At 40.8% G+C, this 13,183-nt stretch overlaps 1 protein-coding gene and 1 pseudogene across 3 annotated transcripts in view; both read right to left on the bottom strand.

Annotated features, from left to right (window-relative positions):
• CGNL1 (cingulin like 1) overlaps positions 1-13,183 on the bottom strand; it is a 116,138-nt gene that overhangs the window by 55,474 nt on the left and 47,481 nt on the right. The window lies entirely within an intron of this gene.
• On the bottom strand, positions 7,617-10,905 carry LOC116564324 (annotated as a pseudogene).

Below are 13,183 nucleotides of genomic sequence, written 5' to 3' on the forward strand. Positions count from 1 at the left end.
GGTGGGGTCTCAGGGGGGTCAGAGGGCATGGGGCCTCCCTTTCCTGGGGTCGGCTGCTCTGTTTGGATGGCTGAAATGCTGCTTCCACAGAATGTGGATGCAACTGCCACCCTTCTTAGCTCTGATGGACTCAGGGACCACAGAGCAGTTGCTGTGCCTGGCCCTTCACCTGGCCCTTCACCCTTCTCCCCTCTCTGAGTCTATCAGCATCCATCAGACACTGGGCTACCAAGTCCGAATGTATGGGCTCATTTCACCCCCACTGTGCTCCATGTGCTGGGCTCCGTGATTATCCTCATTTTATTGATTGGGAAACTGGAGATCCAACCAGGGAAGTGACCTGACTCAAGGCACACAGCCAGGATTCAATGTGAGACTGACTCCAGGGCACATGCGTTCATCCTGTATGATATTCCGCCTACCACCCCAACTACTAGCTATAGGCCACCAACCTCTTTCCTGATCATTGCTTTACAAGACAGACTTGGAAGGGAATACAGCAGCAGTCAGGTGGAAGTAGAGGTGTCCACCCTTTTTGGCACCAAGGACCAGTTTCGTGGAAGATAGTTTTTCCACGGATGGTGGGGGGGATGTGGGGGAGGGATGGCCTCAGGATGAAACCATTTCATCTGAGATCATCAGGCATTAGTTATTACAGACTGTCATAAAGAGAACACATCCTAGATCCCTCGCACGCACAGTTCACAATAGGGTTCATGCTCCTGATCCCTAACAGGTCACAGACCTGTACCGGTCCATGGCCCAGGGGTTGGGGACCTCTGGAGTAGAAGGCAGGGCTTGACCCAAATATCAGGTCAAGCACAACTCTTGATCTTCTCAGTAGGTAATTCTGTTAAAAATTATCATGAACTTCTAAGAAATAGTCACGTTTTGGTTTTAAGGCCCTACAAAGAAGAAACTAAGGCTGTTTGGGTTTTTTTGTTTTTTTTTTAACATATTTGCCGCCATGGTGAGCCAGTCTAACTGAGATTTAGAATAACCCTGTGAACATTTTCCCTGAAACACACACATTCCTCCTCCTGTCTGTCACTCATTTATCTTATCTCGAAGTTCAGAAGTCTCCATTCCATAGTCGTTCCTGGTTATCAGTTTTGCTTTTACAAACAGCATTTATCTGGATTGCCAAGACATTCTTGGCCTCCTGGAAATATGCTTTCATTTTTCTTGTCAATTAGTTGCTTTATGTGCTTCCAAAGTTAGGCTTTCATATGAAAATAGAGGTCTTCCCAATTCCCTCCGCCTTCACTTGGCATTAATGAAGTTTACAATGGAATTGAGACGTAATGCTTTATTAAAGTTAATCTGTATAAGGGAAAATGGGGCTGGTCACACTCCAAATCATGTGAAACGCCTCCCAAGACAATGTGGATTCATTTAATACCCTTCCTTGGTGCTTATAAGTACCACCTCAAAATCATTCGTCAATGCTTTCATATGCAGAACCTGAAAACTGTACAGTAGCTATACCTTTGTATTTTCCCAGACAGTCCCTAGGTTTACTAGGGTTAATACTAGTATTAACCCTAGTTAATGGGTTAATAAAATAATCATAGTAATATGATTATTTACTGTCATCCTTTCTTTCTCTCCTTAATGGTGTTCCTAGGCCAAAAGGGCAAATGAAGGCTGTTTTTGAGTCATCGCAAGTATAAAACCAGAAATTCACGTTTTACAAGACGTTGATTTTAAAGAAACAAGCTAGTAATAAGCATGAGGAATACTTTTGTGGGAGGGGAGGCCTTCCCACAAAACAGGTCAAAGCCACCTCGAGGTCTGAGAGCTGGGTCACTGCATCTTACAATCCAAGAGGACGCTGGTAATGAGACCAACACCAACTACGTAGAAAGCTTGGTGGTAAATGAGCTGACTGAGAAAGCTAGAAGGATATTGATGATACCATGCAAATGAGTTGCTGACAGCTGGTTTCTACGTTACACATCAAAGTTATTTCAGAGATTTCACAGGAAAAGCTTCACGTAGAAACTACAGGAAGGCATCATGGTTTAAGGACCCACAGGGTATAGCCAAGTTATATGAACTGATCTTCTACCCTATAAAGCCCCCAGAAGGATGTAAAGAAAGATTTTTAAAAGACCTCTTCTCCCCTCGAGCCATTTCCAGTAGAGGTGATGACAACAATCTTCACAGTTCCTGTCATACAAGGAATGAGTGATAAATCCCTAAGACAGGAGCAAAGAGAAAGCTACTGCATGCAGAGCAGAAGAGCTACCTTCTGGCTTTACAGTTAGTATTGTACATGAAGCACATGGAGACATTTAGAGGGATGGCAAATGCGCCAGTGTCTGAGCTCATGCCTAGACACTCAAGTTTCCAGGGAACACCCTTGGCCAAAATCTGCTGGATGGGATGCCAGCTGAACACTGTGCACCATTGCAAGTGGCTGGAGTTCAGGAATGAACAGAAAGCCATAATCCAGTTGTTCTGGGATGGAAAATGTAATGCACACCAGTTTGCAATTATTCTAAAATGAAGAATCAGGACCATTTAGCCCCAAAGAGAAAGAACAGAAAGTTCATGGGATCAGCCAGTTTCCCAAAATAAAATCCATCCCTCCTTCTGCTTTTACGTTTTCTACTTGTATTTTTAATGGCCTAATCACGTATGAGTAGTTTATTATAAGTTGCTCATATGAAGGGTGTTAAATGCTGAATCCAGGTGCAGAGGGGAAAAAGGGAACAAAGAAAAAGGGTGGTGGCAGAGGTGGGCTCCTTCACAGCCTGATTTCAACAGAACCACAGCAGAGACCTAGAGACAAGCAGAAGAGAACGAGAACTCCACCTCTATGCTTCCATCATAAACAAAGCTTCTTGGCCTCCATTTCAGAATACAGATCCTTCTCAACCACTCCCCACTCACACACTATCCAGTTACAAATATTCATTTGATGGCTATGCCTTGAGAACAATAAGTCACTAGATGAACCTATAAATGTAAAACTTTTTAAATGGCAAGAGCACCGGCATATAAAAATCATGGTCTTTGGAGCCTCCATCTCTTGCTTTGCAGATTTATTTTTTTAAGTGGTTTTCAGGTTTATACCCTCATCAGCGTTTTCACATCTCTCTCTGAGCGCTTACTGTCTGTCTCATTCTTCTAGGTACTGAGGGTTGCAACTGTGGCACGTGAATCCATCCCTCATGCATACATATTTAGGAGAGATGCCTGGGTCTTTTAGGGATCTGGACTATGTCTTGCTTATCTTCTTAGCTACACTGTCTGGACCAATGTCATATATACAACTGGCGCTCCATAACTATTGGTTATTCATGGAAGACCTCTGATTGTGGAAAGTTACCAAGCACCTCTTATAGCCACAGTAGATGGAAAGAAGAGCATAGAATCTGAGAATATGCAATCTCGCTGAATCCACTAAATGGTAGGTTACTAGAAAGGATGGGTTACTAGTTCGGAGGCATCTAGAACTTGTTTGTTTACTTATGCACATGAGTATATCTGTGCTGCTGCCAGGGAATGGAGCTTAGGGTCATCCAAAAGTCCTACTAATTCACAGGTCTGCATTCTATAGTTAATCCCCAAAAATGAAAGAAAAAGAAACAGGCCATGACATGTATCTCTTTTCAGTTTAATCAAGTTGATTTTTTTTTTTTTTTGAGATGGAGTTTTACTCTTGTTGCCCAGGCTAGAGTGCAATGGCGCAATCTCAGCTCACTGTAACCTCCACCTCTGGGGTTCAAGCCATCCTCCTGCCTCAGCCTCCAAAGTAGCTGGGATTACAGGAGCCCTTGTTTCTGACCATGGAGATCACTGTGAAACTTGGGTCTGCCATTTTGTACTTGGGCTCTCTCTGCCTGCTCTGAGTCACATACAGCCTTGATAAGTATGCTTTCTGTGTCTTTATGTCATGAAAGACAAGTTAACAGGACAGGACCAAGAGCTCTGTCATCCATCACTAGGAAGCTCCTTCCAAAATCTGTCTATGGCCCCAATCTCCTACCTAGTAACCCTGACAAAAGAAGACAGCATAATTGGAGTGATTCTGATTGATTCCTGACTTCTAGGGAACATCTTCTTCAGCTCTTATTAAATTTCAGTATTTTCAAAAGAAAGGCAAGAGGATGAATATGATTCAACTTTACCAGCATTAACTTTGCTGCAAATTTGAAGTCATAAACTCACCATTTAAAGTATTAATTCTGGTCTAGCATATTTATTATGTTCCTTATCTTGTTAACTCCCAGTATCAAATCAGACCTCAGAATCAGAAATACTCATATACTCACATTTAGCAGCTAGACTCATCCCTTATCCCACGTGCAGAAGGACAGATGTTATCTCACACTTCACAGTAAGGAAGTAAAATCTGGAAATAAAATGCCCATACCTGAGGGCCTGTTCAAGACTCTGGGACAATGATTTGTTTCTCCCTCAGTGACATGTGGGCCTGAGGCATGTACAGATGACAGTATGCATGCCTGGATCATCTACCTCCTCTCTCTCTGCTCATGAGGTCCCCAGGTCCCCAGGCTAAGCAAGGAAACTAGGGTATAATTTCTACAATTATATGTCAAGAGAAGTTTTAATTCCCTGAGGAAATGTTTTAGGTTTTTTTTTTTTTTTCTTATGGACAACAAAAATCATGAAGTTGATCACGTTCCTTTTTCACTTTGCCAAAGGTCTCAGGACTACATTTCTAATTCACCATCAGGATTATTGGACCACATGGCTGGGTTGTATTTGTATCCTATGGTCCCCAGAATTTATTCTATTTAAATTTATATTTTCTATGATCTTTTAGAAATATCTTTTTTATTTTATCTATGTGCCTTTGTGAGTATTATCAGATTCAACCTATGAAAAATGTCAATGTCTAAACAAAGTTGCAGATCTATTGCTCACAAAGTTTCCTTGCAAATAAGAGCCTAGAACTCCTTAATCTGTGCATTGTGCTATCAGGGAGGACTGCAGCATAATCCAGAAATGTGTGTGATGCCTCCGAGGAAACCGATCAAGTTAGGCCCATCTCATCTTTTGAGCTCAATTTCTGGGGTCACTGAGTGGCTCACATCCTCTAATTTTCTCCCTTAAGAGGTGCCTGCCTACTGCCAGGTCTCCAGGTTCTGCCTTCACCAGCATGAGAAACCTGAGGCTTTAGTTGATAAATCGAGTGTATGCCTCCAGATCAGTCATCATATCTGAGGATTTCAAACAGTAAAAGCCTTAAATGAAAATATAAAGTCTTTAACTGGAAGTATCTGGAAGTGAGTTGCTGGGGAGTGAAGGTAGAGGAGGAGGGGAGTTGGTCCCAGTACCATTTGAATCTTTCTTGGGATAAATACATTTTTTAATCAGTTTTCTGACACACTGTCAGTGCAAACCTTCTGCTATTCTCTAAAGTAGAGAGAGTAGGCATTTCTTTCTCTTCCTAAATTATAAGGAAGATTCATCTGTTCTTCCTACATCATGGCCATCATTATCCCACTACTATTCTGTCTCCTAGCTACAGTGTGAGCATCTTTGAGTACAGCAACCTGAAGCAAAAAGTGGTACAAGTAGTGGATGCAGGAAATAAATGTTCTACTGCTCATTCCTTCATTGTATCAGCTAACAAACATGTGAGTGCCTCCTGTGTGCTAGAAGCTGTGCATAAAGATGAATAAGGAGCTCAAAGCTTTGCAGGGCAGACAAGAGAGGAAGTTAACTACAGTACCAGTGGCGTAACAGAGATGCCAGTGTTGCCATGGAGGGAGCTGTGGCACTGTGGGAAGGACGTTGCTTGAGGATGACTTCACGGAAGAGGCACCAAACTGGTATTAGAATATTCCCCCACGTAAGTTTTTTAACAAAAAATTAGAACAGTTCTAGATTATGGAAAAACTGCTAAGATAATACAAAATTCCCGTTCAACTGAGCTTCCCCTTTTACTGCATCTTACATGGACATGGTACATTTGTCATAATGAATGAACTATCCTGATCTATTATTATTAACCAAAGTCCATACTGTGTTCAGCTTTCCTTAGTCTTTACCTAATGTCCTTTTCCTGCTCTTGATCGCATTCAGGACACCACATCACATTCAGTCATCACAGCTCCTCAGGCTCCTCTTGGCTGTGACAGCGCCTCAGACTTTCCCTGGTTTTGATGACCGTTAACAGTTTCAGGAGTACTGGGTCAGATATTTTGTAGGATGTTCCTCAATTGAGATTTGTCTGATGTTTACACTGGGGGTATGGATTTGAAATACCACAAAGGTAAAGTGTCATCTTCAGCACATCATATCAAGGGTATATACTATCAATGTGACTGATGCTGAAACTGATCACCTGGCTGACGTATGCTTGTCAGGTTTTTCCACTGACTCCTCCCCCAAAAATGACTCTTTTCTCCCTCACTTCAACCTGTACACTCTAGAAGGAATTCATTTAAAGAGTGGGGAGTGAGCCCCAACCTACTTGAAGGCAACGTATCTAAATAAATTATCTGGAACTCTTCTAGAAGGGAGATTCATCTATTCTTCCCCATTTATGTATTCAATTACTTGTTACATCAGTGCAAACCGATGTGCATTTATTTTATTTGGGGGACATAATTCAATACTATGTTATTTTGTGACTTTGGCCACTGGCAGCTTCTGTATTTGGTTCCTGTGTCCCTCTGCCATACCTCATTGGTGTGTGTGTGTGTGTGTGTGTGTGTGTGTGTGTGTCTGTGTGTGTGTCTGTCTGTGTGTGTGTTTGGAGCACTTCCTTACTTTCTGGCACTGCTAGGTAAGTTTTTATAATGTGGTTTCTAAACATCAAAGCCTGGCCATGTTAACATCATCTTCAAATGTATCAACATCACATAGAACTTTAATGCCAGAAACGACCAGAGGTCATAAATCCAGTACCCGCATTTGACATAAGATGAAACAAGGTTGGCTGACCTTAGTTGCCTGAGGTCACACAGCTTTTTAATAGCAAAGCAACACAGTCACTGTGAGAACCCCTGATTTTTATCGCTTTTTTTTTCACTACTTCAAGTAACTACTGTTGTCCATGTCTAAAAGTCCAGTCTACAGGAGAAAAACTGTGTCTGTCACAAAATCTCTCCAGGTGACCACGTTACCATCAGTAAGACTGCACACAAAGCAGGGTTGAAAATATGCTTCTCTGACCTCCAGACATCCAGAGAAAATGCTATCTTTTTTTTTTAAGTAACAGCTTAATTTTCCTCATAATCTCTCTAGTATCTCTCACAACCTCTCACCCACCTACAATGGCAGTAACCCTAACTTGAACTTAGTCGTACCTCAGTCGCTTCCGGTCTAAACAGTTTCTTTTGAGTAGATGCTTTAATATTCGAGCTTTAGCACCAAAACTAATGTTTGGGAAACAATTTGAATGGTAGGAAGCCTGGAAAATAAAACTTAAGAGGGCCAGAATAGCGCCAAGACAATTCCATGGGGCAAGAATCGTTTCTTCAACAAATGGTGATGGGACAAATGATATCTACATGCAAAAGAATAAAATAGACTCCTATTTCATACTATATTCAACATTTAGTCCAAAATGAGTCACAGGCTTAAATGTAAAAGCGAAAACTATTAAATTATTAGAAAAAAAGTAAATCTTAAATCTGCATGTCTATTTCCTTTCCATCAGAAAAATATTACCTATTTAAAATTTTGGTCCATTTTCTGTTCCTTTATCTCCACGATTCAAATTTAAATACTTTAATTTTACTCTAGTAAAAGCTGAATTACCAGAATCACATACCTGACATGATAACTAAATACTTCACATCACCAAATTTATTTGAATCAGGTGTGTTCTTAATTATTTCTCAGGAACAATAACTCATCTTTCCCACGTTATTTCCCTGTTATTTGACTATGTAATGAGCATCTGCTTCCTACATTCAGTGATATGGGTGTGCATAAGTGTAATTGGTAACATCAGTAACTGGATTCATCATCTAATCTTCAATTCATGTTTAATTCTATTATACAGTTTTTCCATAACTTTGGATATTTTAGTCAAACTTATACTTTCATCAGTTATAAAAATCAAGATGTTAATTAAGATGTTACATCAACTGTGATAATTAATATGCTAAAAATTCCAGACTAGACAGCACTGGGCCCACGTATAATCAGGCCGTTGTGAGAGGTCTTTGAACAGCTACTGCTTCAATTTCAAGCCGGCCTCCTTTGGGCAAAGTGGCAAAATATGGTAAGCAGCCCTAGTAGAAAAACCACTCTTGAAATACTGTTTGTAGATTACATTGACAGCCCGGAGGTTATTTATGTCAGCTTGCCAAACAGTTGTTTTACCACATTAGTGAAGTCACAGCCTACACCTTTCACAATATCACCCATGTTCTTTAGAGCCTGTTTAGCTTCTTCTGTTACCCACCGTCAGCATAAGCTGGCCACTTGAAAGGTCCACTTGAAAGCTGTGTACCTGTCCTGAAATATAAATGATCCTGTCAACTAATGCAGCTTGACTGTAGGGACCAGCATACCCTTGGGCTTTCTCAGTGCTGATCATCCCCTTTCTGATCAAGGATGGCATGGCTAAGCCGTCTCTCTTGCAGCCCCTTCTGGGAGAGGTGGTCCCTACACCACTTCTGCTCACTTCTCACTCAACTGTAGAAGAAGAGAAGGTATTCATGAGCTTGGATGAGGAAATGGTTTCTTAGACACGACACAAGTAGCAAAAGAAAAAAATAGATACACTGGACATCATGAAAGTTAAAAATCTTTGTGCTTCAAAGGATAGTATTTAACAAGTGAAAAGATAATCCAAAAGGGGGAGAAATATATCGTAAATTAAATATGTAATAAGAGACTGGTATCCAGAATATAAAAAGAACTATTACAACTCAATAATAAGAAGACAACGCAATTTAAAAATGGACAGAGAATCTGAACAGATAGCCTTCCAAAGAAGATACACAAATGGCAAATAAGCACATGAAAAGATACTTGATATCATTAGTCATCAGAGAAATGCAAATCAAAACCACAATGAAATGCCATTTCACACCCACAAAGATGGCTATCATAAAAAAGGCAGATAATAACAAGTGTGGGAGAAAATGTGGAGAAATCAGGACCCTCCCTCATGAATTACTGGGGGAATGGGAAATGGTGCTGTCACTTTGGAAACCATTTTGGGAGTTCCTCAAACAGTTATTTTATGACCTAGAAACTCTACTCCCAGGTATACATATCAAAGAAATGAAAACGTCTGTCCATGCAAAACCCTGTACCCTCTGTATACTCAAACACTATACAGCCAGTGCTCGACTTACGACCATGATTGGTTCCGACAGACCGGTCGTAACACGATTTGGTCGTAAGTTGAGTAGGCTATATGCACGCGGAGATGGTAGTGCTGCCGGAAGCTGGTCCGCACTGTCGTACGCCCAGCTGGGCAACGTTTGCGCTGCTATACGCGGAGCAGTCGTGGCTAGCGAATTGTGGTCGTAAAGTCAAATGGTCGTAAGTTGCATAGGTCGTAAGTCGATCAATACCTTTATCCAGAAACTGCAGAATATTGGTGACTCTCTGAGAAAGGTCATCTCATGTGTTTCCTCCCTGCTTAGCCTATCTGGCAGCATTTGAACTTTTACAGCAACTCTATTTCACAGATATGCACATTAAGAGAAGTAAAAAACCGGTAAAGGCAATGTTCTCAACAGCACGATCTACAAAACTAGCAACTCATCACAATTCTAAACACTTGGCTCTCTATAAATATCTGCCCCAACAAGGATCTTTTTAAAATATAAGATATCCTGAACAAAAGGAAAATCTGAGTATATAGATGCATTTGGTAATAACCAATGATGCTTACATTATTACCATTATCAGAGAACATCAAAAACCTTAAGAATTCCTCAAAATGCTATTGAGAAAAAAATGTATCCTAACCCAGTATGTCTGTCCTGGCCAAATGTTCCCACTAAGTATCACTTTTGCCCAGAACAACAACAAACCAATCCTCCTCTTTAACATTTTTTCTTTTTTTTGGCTCTGTCTACCTGAAAATAAGTAATATTGGCTTAAGTCAAAATAAACTTTAAAAAAAGTTAAATAAGCTCAAGAAAAAAAAGAAAAAGTTGTTCTTTGGAATTCACTTATCATCTTGGAAGAACTCATCTCCCAAGGAGGAGCACTCCTGTTTGTGATAATAATCTGACTTTACAAACACTAATCTCTTCCCTTCATCAAAATGCACACATACAATAAAGTATCTAATCCTAGTCTTTCTAGCTGCTGGGCGATTAAAGTTTAGTATGATTGTACCAGTAATAAAGTTATTTTAAGTTTGTCCACCCAAAAGCTTCGCTTGCATCAGGAGATAGTTAAACTGGGCTGGGAAAACTAACAGCAAAGAAGTAGATTATCTACACAGTACCTCAAGCATGGCTGGTAGGGCCAGGTCTACAATTACTGTGTCATCTGTAAGAAGTCCTAAAACACTCCTCCCAGTGGAAATATAAAACAAGGACAGAATGCAAACAGCCTCCTGTTTAGGAGCATGAAACTACTATAAGCACCTATTGGGCCCAACCAAAATCAGTAGGTCCAGCCTACCCTTTCTCTTGTGCCAGACACTCCTCTTCGGGTGTCCCATAGATGCCTCAAACTCAGCACAGTCAGATTCAACATGCACAAAATGGAAGTCCTCATCCCACGTACCACTCAAAGACATGGACCTCCTCTAGTCCTTCTTAATGCCTCCAATATTCACCCAGTCACCTATCTGAAAGCTAAAGGTCACCCTTGACAAGCTGTTCTCACTCATTCACTCCAACCAACCCACAGCTGTGAGGAGGGACTCCAGTTAAAAGTGGCCGGGCACGGTGGCTCACGCCTGTAATCCTACCACTTCGGGAGGCCCAGGTGGGTAGATCACAAGGTCAGGATGTCGAGACCATCCTGGCCAACATGGTGAAACCCTGTCTCTACTAAAAATACAAAAGTTAGCTGGGTGTGGTGGTGCATGCCTGTAATCGCAGCTACTTGGGAGGCTGAGGCAGGAGAATCACTTGAACCAGGGAGTGCGAAGTTGCAGTGAGCTGAGACTCCGCCACAGCACTCTAGGCGGCAAGAGCGAGATTACATCTCAAGGGAAAAAAAAAAAAAAAGGCTAAAGTGTTGGGAATAAGAGAGAGGAAGGCTGGACAGGCTCATCTGAGTGACAGAATGGACCAGACTTGGTGATAAGAACAGTTTACAATTCTTGCAGAAGCGCCCAATGTCTGCCTGGCTTTCCAACCCTGTTTCTCTTTTTCTCACTAATTTATTTGCCCCCCTCTTCCTTTTCCTCCACAACCTCTTCCATGATTCTTCGCAGTGATATCATTCCCATTTCCACAAAGAGAAAGAAAGTCATGGGACCCTAAAGTTGGTTAATATTTTTCTGACAGATGACCTAACACAAAAGAGGAAGGGAAGGTTAACTGGGACCGAATTCTTTGGCCACATCTATTAGCTGATCCCTGGGAGAGGTGAAGTTTCAGGCCTCAGCATAGTGAGCCTGCCCCTGCCCTGGAGCACCAGGATGCCAGGTGATTCCACAGGTCACCACCTCAGCCCGCCTGAGTCAGCCCCGGCCCTGACTCACCCTCACTTCTGATTCCAGTCCCCTGACTCAGCTGCTCACACATTCCTGACCTCTTGGCCCTTGACTGGTTTGCTGACTTACCTTGGCAGACCTCTGAATTTCTCTAGAAGGCTAATGCTAGACTATTAGGAGAGGTGAGTGAGACGGGGCACCAGGAGAAAGAAATGGCAGATGACTAACCTCCTCTTAAATCAGCATCCAAAGGACTGTGCTGCTGCCTCAAAGAATGGCACACAGGACATTCTATATACGTCTATCTGAAAAGATCCTCCAAATATAAGAGAGGAAGAAGGCGTTGTCAAAACTACAATCCAAAATTTATTTTTTCTACCCTATATTCTTATGCATTGTTCAATTTACTTTAAAACAAACTTCTTCTAACATTTCTTTTCACTAAAGCAACCACAAAATGAAAAAATCCACAAAATTACAATTCGAATGGGAAAAAACCTCTGTGGCAAATAAAATGACACTTCACATATCCACCACTACTTACTTTAAATATGAAAATGTAATTAGATTTGTAAACCACCAAAACGGATGTATTCCTATTTTTTGTATAACTCAGGCTGTAAGTAAAGATAATTTGTTCAGCTAGTAACAATATTTCTACTGCCAAAGGAAAAAAAATCACTTATTTTTATCCTTCAGGTGGATTCATATTTACTATTTTTTATATCCTTCTAGCAAAATATACCATCTTTTCAAGAATATATACCAAGATAAACCATATCCTGAGCCATAAAACAAACCTCAACAAATGTAAAAGGACTAAAATCATACAGACTGGTTTTCTAACCAAAATGGAATTTAATGAGATAACAGGGGAATACCCAAGGACTTAGAAATTAAACAACACACTTCTAAATAATCCATGGTTCAAACAGCAAGCCTCAAGAAAAGTTTTTTAAAAACACATACTGACCTGAATGGAAATTAAAATAAAATATATGGCATTAAATATTGATATTAGAAAAGAGGAAAAGTCTGAATTCAGTAATCTAAGCTCCTACCTCAAGAACGTGGAAAAGGAAGAGCAATATAACCCAAAGAAAGCAGAAGGAAGGAAATAAGAAAGAGCAGAAATCAATGAAATGGAAAACAGAAAAACAATAGAAAAAAACAATGAAACAAAAAGCTGATTCTTTTGAAAGAATAAGTTCATGTCCTTTGCAGGGACATGGATGAAGCTGGAAACCATCATCCTCAGCAAACCATCACAGGAACAGAAAACCAAACATAGCATGTTCTCACTCTTAAGTGAGAGTTGAACAATGAGAACACATGGACACAGGGAGGGGAGCATCACACAGAGGGGGCAGAGGGGTAAGGGGAGGGAGAGCATTAGGACATATACCTAACACATGCAGGGCTTAAAACCTAGATGACAGATCGATAGATGCAGTAAACCACCATGGCAGATGCATAACTATGTAACAAACCTGCGCATTCAGCACATATATCCCAGAACTTAAAGTAAAATGAAAAATAAATTTAAAAGCACTAATCAAACATTAAAAAAAAATCAATAAGATTGACAAGCTTCTACTACCACAAAGAAAA

This window comes from Sapajus apella, unplaced genomic scaffold, assembly GCF_009761245.1.
Source record: "Sapajus apella isolate SASKATOON/1434 unplaced genomic scaffold, GSC_monkey_1.0 scaffold37, whole genome shotgun sequence".
NCBI classification, from domain to species: domain Eukaryota; kingdom Metazoa; phylum Chordata; class Mammalia; order Primates; family Cebidae; genus Sapajus; species Sapajus apella.